The sequence below is a fragment of the Carassius auratus genome, chromosome 3, assembly GCF_003368295.1.
Source record: "Carassius auratus strain Wakin chromosome 3, ASM336829v1, whole genome shotgun sequence".
NCBI classification, from domain to species: Eukaryota; Metazoa; Chordata; class Actinopteri; order Cypriniformes; family Cyprinidae; genus Carassius; species Carassius auratus.
The window spans coordinates 2,174,004-2,183,740 of NC_039245.1; positions in this window are offsets into that span (position 1 = coordinate 2,174,004).

Below are 9,737 nucleotides of genomic sequence, written 5' to 3' on the forward strand. Positions count from 1 at the left end.
GGCTGTCTGGGAGGGTGACATCCAGGGGATCTGTGGCTGGTACTATTTCCTTGTAGTTTGTGACTGCTTGGATTCCCTGACACATACTGCGCGTGTTGTTACTTAGGTAAAATCTTTCAAGTTTTTGAGAATACGCCCTCTTTGCAGCTCTGATGGACTTCTGTAGCTCATACTGGGCTTTCTTGTACTCCCTTTGGTCTCCTGACTTAAAAGCTTCCGGCCTTTTCCTGATCTTCTGTTTTATATTTCCATTAAACCAAGGTTTCTGGTTTGGAAACAAACGCACAGTTCTGGGAGGTACACATGTAGATGTGCACCAGCTGATGTAGTCACTCACAGCCTCTGTGTATTCATGGATGTCATCTGTAGCCTCCTTAAAGATGTTCCAGTCTGTGGCCTCTAAACAACCCTGCAGGCTAGCCTGTGCACTGTCAGTCCAGGTGTTAACAGTTTTTATTGTGACTGGCTGTGCCTTAAGCCTCTTGATGTAGGTGGGCTTAAGCCTTGCCAAAATGAGGTTTTGGTTCAGCTATAAAAGCATTTCTGATATTGCTGTAACAGTGGTCCAGTATCTTATTTTCTCTAGTTGGAAAAGTCACAAACTGATACAGTTTTGGCATGTTTTTCTTAAGATTACAATGATTAAAATCTCCCAGAATAATAAAAGCAGCATCAGGATATTTGTTTTCATGCTCATTGATCATGTCATGTAACTCCCTGAGTGCAGCCTCTTCTTTGGCGGAGGGGGGAAATGTACACAACAGTCACAATAATGCATTGCAGTTCTCTGGGTAAGTAAAACGGGCGTAGCTTCAAAGTTAAAAACTCCACATTCTCAGAGCAAGATTTAGAAATAAGCTTACAGTCGGTACACCAAGTCTGTTTGACGAGGACGGCAGTTCCTCCGCCACGAGTCTATCCACTGCGCTCCGGTCCTCCAAAGTGACTGAACTCTCTCAGCCATAATAGGGTCGCCCATTCGTAAATGTCATTTGCTGACCATGCTGTTACGGTAGTATAGCGCAAAATAACAAGAAATAAACAAAGTAATAATTTGACTCTGAGAGCTCCGCGACGTCGCCCTCTCAGGAGCGCCATCATGAAGCGCTCCTTTCCTCAGTTCTTTCAGTATGAAAAGGTGGAACAGCTGGTGAGGAGCATTTCAATTGTTTCTTTGTTGAATATGTATCATATATAATAGCAGTGTGGCAGGTGATATCTAGGGAGTAAAGTCATGAATAGCTTATAATAGGTTAATAGGTTATGTATAAAGATCAGCAGTAGGAACGAGAACGGTAGGTGCATTTGTTTCTGTCTGACGAAAATAGACCAACACAACTAAAAAGCTTTGTGGGTATATAATCATTTTGGGGGTGCTGCCCGAATAGAGGTGAAATACCTTCCAGGGGAGGAAAAAGAGTGTGTAGATTTCATATTTAGAGTATTACGAGAAATCTATGGGCGTTCACATTCTCATATTTCCCTGCAACGTTGTTTTTTTAATCGGAAACAAAAAGAAACAAAAAGAAGGAGAGTCTCTATTGGATTATTCTCATGCTTTGATGATTTTAATGGATTAAATTGTAAAGTCAAATGAATTGGCTCATGTTAAATCTCAAAGAGATCTCCGTGATCAGTTTTGTGATGAGGATAGAGATCAAAACATTGGTGTAAGGTTAAAAGATCAAGTACATTCATATCCTAACTGGACAATTGTACATGAGAAAGTGTTTCAATGGATGGAAATGTGAAGCACAGTCTTTTATACAAAAACAGAATTACTCATTGTATTTTTCAAACATGCCCAAGTTAAGGTGCTTAGTGACTACAAAAGTGTTAATCAGTCATTAATATTCAGAACTTAGAGCTCTAATTGAAGCGCAACTGAGTCAGTTGGACTCACTGGTTAAGGCTTTGAGCCCTTTGAATACTGGAGCAATTGTTCCTGCTTCACTTCTGACTTTTAGAAGTAAAAAAAGGCAGAAAGTGATTTGAGATGTTTTCACTGTGCTCAGTTGGGACATATTGCACGCTATTATATATATAAAAGAAGAAAAAGATACTTGACTTAAAGTAGGATATCATTCTTACCACTGAAGTGCACAGTTTGTGCAGCGGGACCTTCTTTTGATCCATAAACAAAAACCTCTCGCTTAACATCATGTTCTTTTCAGTTAGGTATTTTAAATCCTTGTGAAGTCATATTTACTCTCATAAATATATTAATTTCAAGTAATCATTCAATAAAGAGATTGACAAACAAGCAAGTCAGTCAGCCAGTAAAACGAAAAATGAGCGAGCGACTCTCTTTGGAAGACGGGTGTAAGCGTCTGCTGGAAGAAGCGCATGCAGATCAGTTCTATAGAATCGAAAGCTTTGAAATAATAAATAATAAATAAAATCAGGCTTTCCGATTCCAGAATAGACAGATAGTCCAGCATGTCCAATATTAATCTCACATTATTATATACTTCTACCTTTTATAAACGCAGACTGAGTTTCATCTAATAATTTATCAATTACTGTTTTCAATCTCTCTGCATATATTAACACTAATAATTTATAATCATTGCAGAGCAACATAATAGGCCTCCAACTGTCTAAATTTGTTATGTATTTTCTTGTTTTGGGGAGTAGGGTTATTGTGCCAGTTTTCATTGTTGGAGTAAGAAATCCTTATGTATAAATTCGATAAATACATCCAATAACAATTCTTTGATATCTTCCCAAAAAAACGTAATAAAAATGTAAAGGTCAGGTGACATCTTGTTTTTCATTTTTTTTCAGGGCGTTTTCTATTTCTTGCAAATTTAGTTTGCCTTCTAACCTTTTTTTGTCATTCTCCCCAATCCTTTTAAAATTGCTGTTAATCAGAGTAAAAAAGGATTCACAGTCCTCTTTGTGGAAATTTGAGCTACTGTATACAAGTCAGAGTAAAAGAGTTGAATTTCCTCATTTATTTAGCTACGGTCTTCTATGACTATGTCATTTTTTTAAATTTGCAGATTCTTTTTTTTAGACTGCCCAGACTTTTCTAAGCCATAGAAATATGTTGTTCTTCTCACTTTCTTCAATCCTTCTAGCCCTGGATCGTACAAAGGCTCCACTTGCTTTTTCTAAACAAATTTCATCCAACTGTTTTTGGAGGGAGTTCAACTCAGTTAGTTCTTCCTCCGTAGCATTAGTTTTACCCCAGAGTATGTTAATCCTTTTCAGTATTTATTTCAGTTTCAGTTTACTTGTTTTTGACATGCTTTTCCCCATTTCAATTGCCAACCTCTTTGTTTCAAATTTAAACCTTTCCCACTTCCCTTTATTTGACATATCTATTCCTTTTACTTTTAGACACAGGGATTTTATTTGTTTGCAAAAAAAATTATTTGATAAAAGTCTGTTGTTTAGTTTCCATATATTACCCGAAGAGCATGGTTGTTTGGTTACTAACAAGGATAAGCTTATTAAACAGTGGTCGGTGAGCGGAGATGTAATAATCTCTCATTTTTGAACATTATTATTTATTGAATGTAACTAGGATTTACACAAGCTCCAGTCTGGATCCAGAATACCTGAGAAGAGATGATGCTGACCCTCAGAGGACCTCAGATGATGCTAACCCTGAATCAACAACAGAACTAACAAATATTGCTACAAGTGTGACTGCATCATATAACAATTATTAATTAATAATATTAGTAATGTTCATCGTCTAGCTGACTACGTCTAGCTGACTAAAAATCCTGTCAAACGTGCACAAACTGAAAGTCACCTCACCACCATAAGCTGCTACTAAATATTCTTTTCAGGTTGTTGGCCTCTAGGAGCCTATCCAACCAAGAATTTGGAGCAATGTTAAAATCACCTCCCATAACAACTTTATCTGTCATATGAACAGCTTTTCACTCTGTCACTAGCCTACCCAGTTTCTCTAACATACTTCTGTTGTTCACTTTGTTATTATATCCGTAAATTGAAAGCACAATTTTTTTTTTGATATCAGCCAGTGGCCATTTTTATCTCCAACATGACTAATTACTTTTCCTGTAAACCTTTTACAAAGCATCATAACACCTGCCGAATAATTGGTACCATGAGAATATAAAACACTGCTGTTTCCAAAATTTTTCATCTGCTGTACCCGAATGTGTTTCCTGTAAAAATATTACATTTGCCTTAAGTTCTTTACAAAATAAAAAAGTGCCTTGTGCTTTGTAAGATTTTTCTAACATTTTCAATCATTTAAAGAAGTAAACAAAACCGATATTGAACACTAAAAAACAAATAAAGATAGTGCCTAATGAAAACGCTCTCGAATTAACAAAAGAGCAGGAATGAGCAATTCTGTCCAAAGTATATTAGGACAAGGGGACCACTCTCGTAAGGATACCTATGACTTCATCTCTGGTTTTCTCATCTTCCTTCTCCGGTAACCCCAAGAGGTTCCATCTCCTCTTGTGTCTCGCAGCTTCCAAAACCTTTTCCTTCAGGGATTTGTTTTCTGCCACCAGTAACTCAACTTGTCTTTGTTTCTTCTTTTCCTTCTTGATGTTCTTTATTTTCATCCTTGGCTCATTTAATGGCATTGGTGTGTTCATCAGTGTTCTGCAGTTTGACTTCTAGGGCGTCAAACTTTTTCAGCGCTTCTTGAACATTATTCATCCTCGCTTCAATGTTTTCCAGCTTCCCATCTAGACCATCAAATCTTTTAATCATAGACTCAATAGCTTGCATAAAGCTATTTGCATTCTCCTCCCTTGTCTTTGCGCCTCTCTTCTTTAACTTTTTGGGTTGCAGACTATTTACAGAAGTTTGATCGTCCTTGAGATTAGCACATTTTTTTGATTTCATTTTCACTTGTTTCACTCATATCACTCAGTGCAGTGGTGCCATAGGCATGGTCAACGATGTTTGCTTCACCATGTTTTTCCATCTTTCCGGTAATTAGTAATTTTGGTGCAATTCATTTTGTCAAATTAATTAATGCAATTAAGTTTGTCACAATATGGTTTGGTTGATTTTTCCTTTAAGTAAAGTTTGGACTTGAAAAACTAATTTTTCTTTGGACCCTGCTTGAAACTAAACCGCTCACTCTGCCATCTTGATTTGTCTCCCATTAGTTACCCTAGTGCCCTGATATTTTTTTGGTTTTATACTTTTGCCCAGGCCCGCCCAAAGATAAAATTCTGGCTACGCCACTGCTGAACAGTCTGTAATGTCCACTCTGACTGTATAGCATTTGCAAGAATATTGTAAACTGATTACAGTAGCTATGGGAAAAATAAGGTTCTGGCAAAACACTAGTGAGGTTTCTTTCTGGGAATACTTTGGGACTGACTGGAACATGAACCAATAGAGTGGAGGAACTATGACCGTCACTTTCCATGCAGATCAACTGTTAGCATTGCACTGGTTCCCTCAACAAAAAGCCGTTAGAATTTTTCCATAGGCCTTTGGATTATCACAAAAAATAAGCTCTGAGTTCAACAGTAGCTCATGAAACTTAAACATTTTAAACCATCGAAATAATCTAAACAAAATAATATAGCTTTTATGTATTTTGAAGCCCTGCGATAGCTGAGGGAATGCGGTTTTGGAAGAAGCCTGACTTCAGCCATCATATACCTTAACAACAGACATTGTTGAGTTTTATATACACTGTTCTTTTTTTTTTAATCTTTTATTATGTTGGTTATGTTGCACGTGTTAAACAAGTGCAGTGCTGTGGAAAAGAATTTCCCCTTGGGAACAATAAAGTTAAAGTTAAATACAAGCACCAGAACATTAGGCTTTAAGGTAACTAACGTTACAGCACCACAGCACCACAGTCGCTCGCCTTCAACTTGATTTTAGAAAATTTTTCCATAATAATTATTTTCTCTGTGGATGAATTTTAATCCACATTATATAATTTATATATTATATAAAATACATTATATAAAAAAGGAACAAACATTAGCCTTTATTAAAAAAAAAAAAAAAAAAAAAACTTTGAATATATGCTCTTTTAGATAGTTTTGATTTGTGTAATAAATCATTTTTATTTTGCTTTACAGTAATAACCATTTAAAACTATATATGTTTTATAATTGTGCCTTCAGATTATTGTCATAATGCATAGGCCTATTTGAACGATTGTATGGCGCGCATGCATACCCCTGCTTAGTGAGCTTACCTTCTCTGAAACCTATGGCTCTGTCAATTTCCAGCCTTGTGACCTTTTTCACAGATGATAAAAAGAGCATAGTGTCGGGCGAGAATCATTATAAGTCTGGCCGTGTAGTAGAGCGTTGCAGCCTACATGCTGGACTACATATCAGGGCTAGCATGAGGGACAACATCTATCAAGTGTTGGTCAGTGCCTTCAGGGAGGGAGGAATACATTATAATAATTAGTTAAACATGTTGAATGTGTTCAACTGATTTTATATGTATATAAACTGTTAAACAAGATGAACAATCACTTAAAATTATAGTTCAATATAATAATAATAATAATAATAATAAGATCCAATTAAGGCCAGTAGCATCAGGAAAGTTATTTTCCCAACAGTAACATTATTTTGTCAAGTTTGTTTTTATTTTATCATTTTTTTTTAACTGGGAGCTGACCAGAGGGAAATAAATGCACTATAACAAGCAGTATCTTCTAATCTTTAATAAAACATAGGAAAAAACTGACACATTCTCATAAATCATTCTCATTAATATTGCCATGACACAGGTCTCCACAGGTGATGAAGGCAGCATTATGTAATATTAATTACTATTAATTGGTTATTCTGCAATTGATTGAACTAAATTAGAAAACACTATAATTGAAAAAAAAAAACCACTGAATTGATTTCAGAATACTACTTAAACAATAAACAGTCAACAATACAGTCGTTAACTTGAGATTTTTACCTCTATATTGATATTTTTTACACTACTCTTCTTTGCATCACTTCCTGCCTTGTGCCCCTGATAATTTTCTTTTTTTTTTTCAATTTTTTTTTTTAGAAATTATACTTTAAGAGCACATAAATGTCAAAACTTTTTCAACTAATCAATGTGTTATGTTGATCTATTATAATAACGTCATGATCAAAGGTGTAAAAAGTACTCAAAAATTTGACTCAAGTAAAAGTATACCATATATAGAACAAATAGGAAACTCCAAGGCACTCTCTTTAAGAAAAATTAAAAGAAAAATCAACTCCCTGATGAAGGCTTGTGTGCCGAAACGCGTCTGAGTTTTTAAAGGTTTATGATGACCAAGCCATAAAATAAAGGCTTTTTAATTTTTCTTAAAGAGAGTGCCTTAGAGTTTCCAATTTGTTCTATATTATGATTATCCCATCCAAAGAGCACCTCAAGCTAACTTGTTGAGTCCTGGAAGCGACCCCACTATAGACATTTGATGAAAAGTATACATACTGAGTGAAAATTTTAAAAGTACAACTATCTGGCTTAAAACATACTTGAGTAAAATCAAAAAAGTACAACTTTAAATTATTTTTTCTAAAGTACTTTTTTTCTAACAGATATACAGAAGTTTTGTTAAAGGTAGAAAACAAAACAAAATGCACAGGTCAAACATACATAGTGCAACAACATCATTTAAAGATCCCATTTTTCGTGTTTTTTTTTTTTTTTGAAGCTTTAATTGTGTTAACAGTGTGCAATATAACATGTGCTCATGTTTCGCGTGTAAAAAACACAGTATTTTTCACACAATTCACTTATCTGTATACCGCTGTTTTCACTGTCATAAAAACGGGCTGATGTGTTCCTTGTTCTATGAAGTCCCTCCTTCAGAAATACGTAGTGAGTTCTGATTGTGCCAGCGGTTCCTGTGTTGTGATTCGACAGCAGCTGAGCTCGCATTGCATTCAATTTTTTGCACAGCCCTACCATCTAGTTAACAAAGCTAAACAGGGTTGCCCTTTGTGTAATAAGTTACAGAAACTGTTAAACGCACCAACTTAAATAATTAAATACACTTACCAGTTGTGGTAGTTAAACATAAATTGTAACCGTTGATCTCTAGTGGAAGTACAGCGTCCCTGGGAAGCCCAAACAAAGATGACTGGACTCAGAGATGAAAATAACATTGTTTCGACGACATGGCAACAAACACAAATGCAGTTCTTCCTCTTCTCCGTGCGAGCACGACAAGACCACACCACCTTTTTTGTGTATTCCTGTGGGTGGAGGTTAGTCAAAAAACTGTTTTTAAGAATTAAAATATACAACATGAAGATTTTGAAAGGCCACTTTTTTGTGTTGTCTGTTCAACATCACTATATAAAACAGGGATGGGGAACGTTTGATTCTGGAGGGTCGGTGTCCCTGCAGAGTTTAGCTCCAACCTTAATCAAACACACCTGAACAAGCTAATCAAGGTCTTCAGGATACAGGTAGGTATTTTCTTTTCTTTTTTTGGAGCAAAACTCTGCAGGACAGTGGACCTCCAAGATCAAACGTTACCGGTCATAAATTTACTATTTAAACATTTTTGAGACCTTTTTTACATTTAATTAAAAACCATTCCCACAAAAATATAAATTGTATTTAAATTCTCATCACTGATTTATTTGCACTCAATCTTGTGCATTCAGCTAATATACTGTAAAGTATGACACAGCTAATGGCTCTTTCAAAACAGAAAGAATAATGAATTGTAACGAGTGGGGCGGGGCCGTGGGAACGGGGCGAAGCTGGTGGAGTGATTGAGAAATGAGCGACACCTGCTCGACCCACCGGTCTCGAGTCCCACGGAGGAGATGGAAGAATATAAAACAGGAGCGACGACAGTGAAGGACTTGAGACCGGTGGGTCGGGCAGGTGTCGCTCATTTCTCAATCACTCCACCGGCCTCGCCCCGTTCCCACGGCCCCGCCCCACTCGTTACAATTCATTATTCTTTCTGTTTTGGGACAACCTCGCCCCGCTCCCACGCCTCTCGGCCCCGCCCCACTCGTCACATGAATAAACTTTAAAATTGTATTTAAATTCTCATCACTGATTTATTTGCACTCAATCTTGTGCATTCAGCTAATATACTGTAAAGTATGACATAGCTAATGGCTCTTTCAAAACAGGAAGAATAATGAATAAACTTTATGTGTGAGGGGGGGTGAACACGCAACTTTGCTACCTCAATATGCTTCCTCAGATTTGATAGTGAACTTTTGAAGCCAGACATTTACTGGATGAAAGTCACAACTGAAGTAGAAATGTATGTGGAACAGTTATTATAGGTTCTCACGTCAAACTCGCACATTTAAAACATATTTATTGTGCATAAGATAAAATAAAAATGTAATGTACTTTTTAAGAGGAAATAAAATTGAAAGGACTAAAAAAATACAGATTCTCCTTCAGAAATGTTAAACAAGTCAAAGTACGAGTAACGTTAATCAGTTAAATTTTGAATTGAAAATTACTCAAGTATTTTACAACTCTGGTCATGATGCAAAAAGTGTTGTCAAATCTTAAAGGGGTCATATGATTGTCCTTTCTCTTTGGAGTGTTATAAGCTCTTGGTGCATAAAGAAGATCTGTAAAGTTGAAGAGACTAATGACTAAAGCCTCATTACAGTTCAAGTCTCTTCCATTTGGGCTTGTCATGTGGCCATGTCAATTTATTTTAATTCTAAGATTATTTTAATTAGTTCGATGATCTATCAATACTAAAAACATGTCAGCATAATATGTGTAGGAGCGTACGATGTTCACAAGTGGGCGCTCTTCTGGCC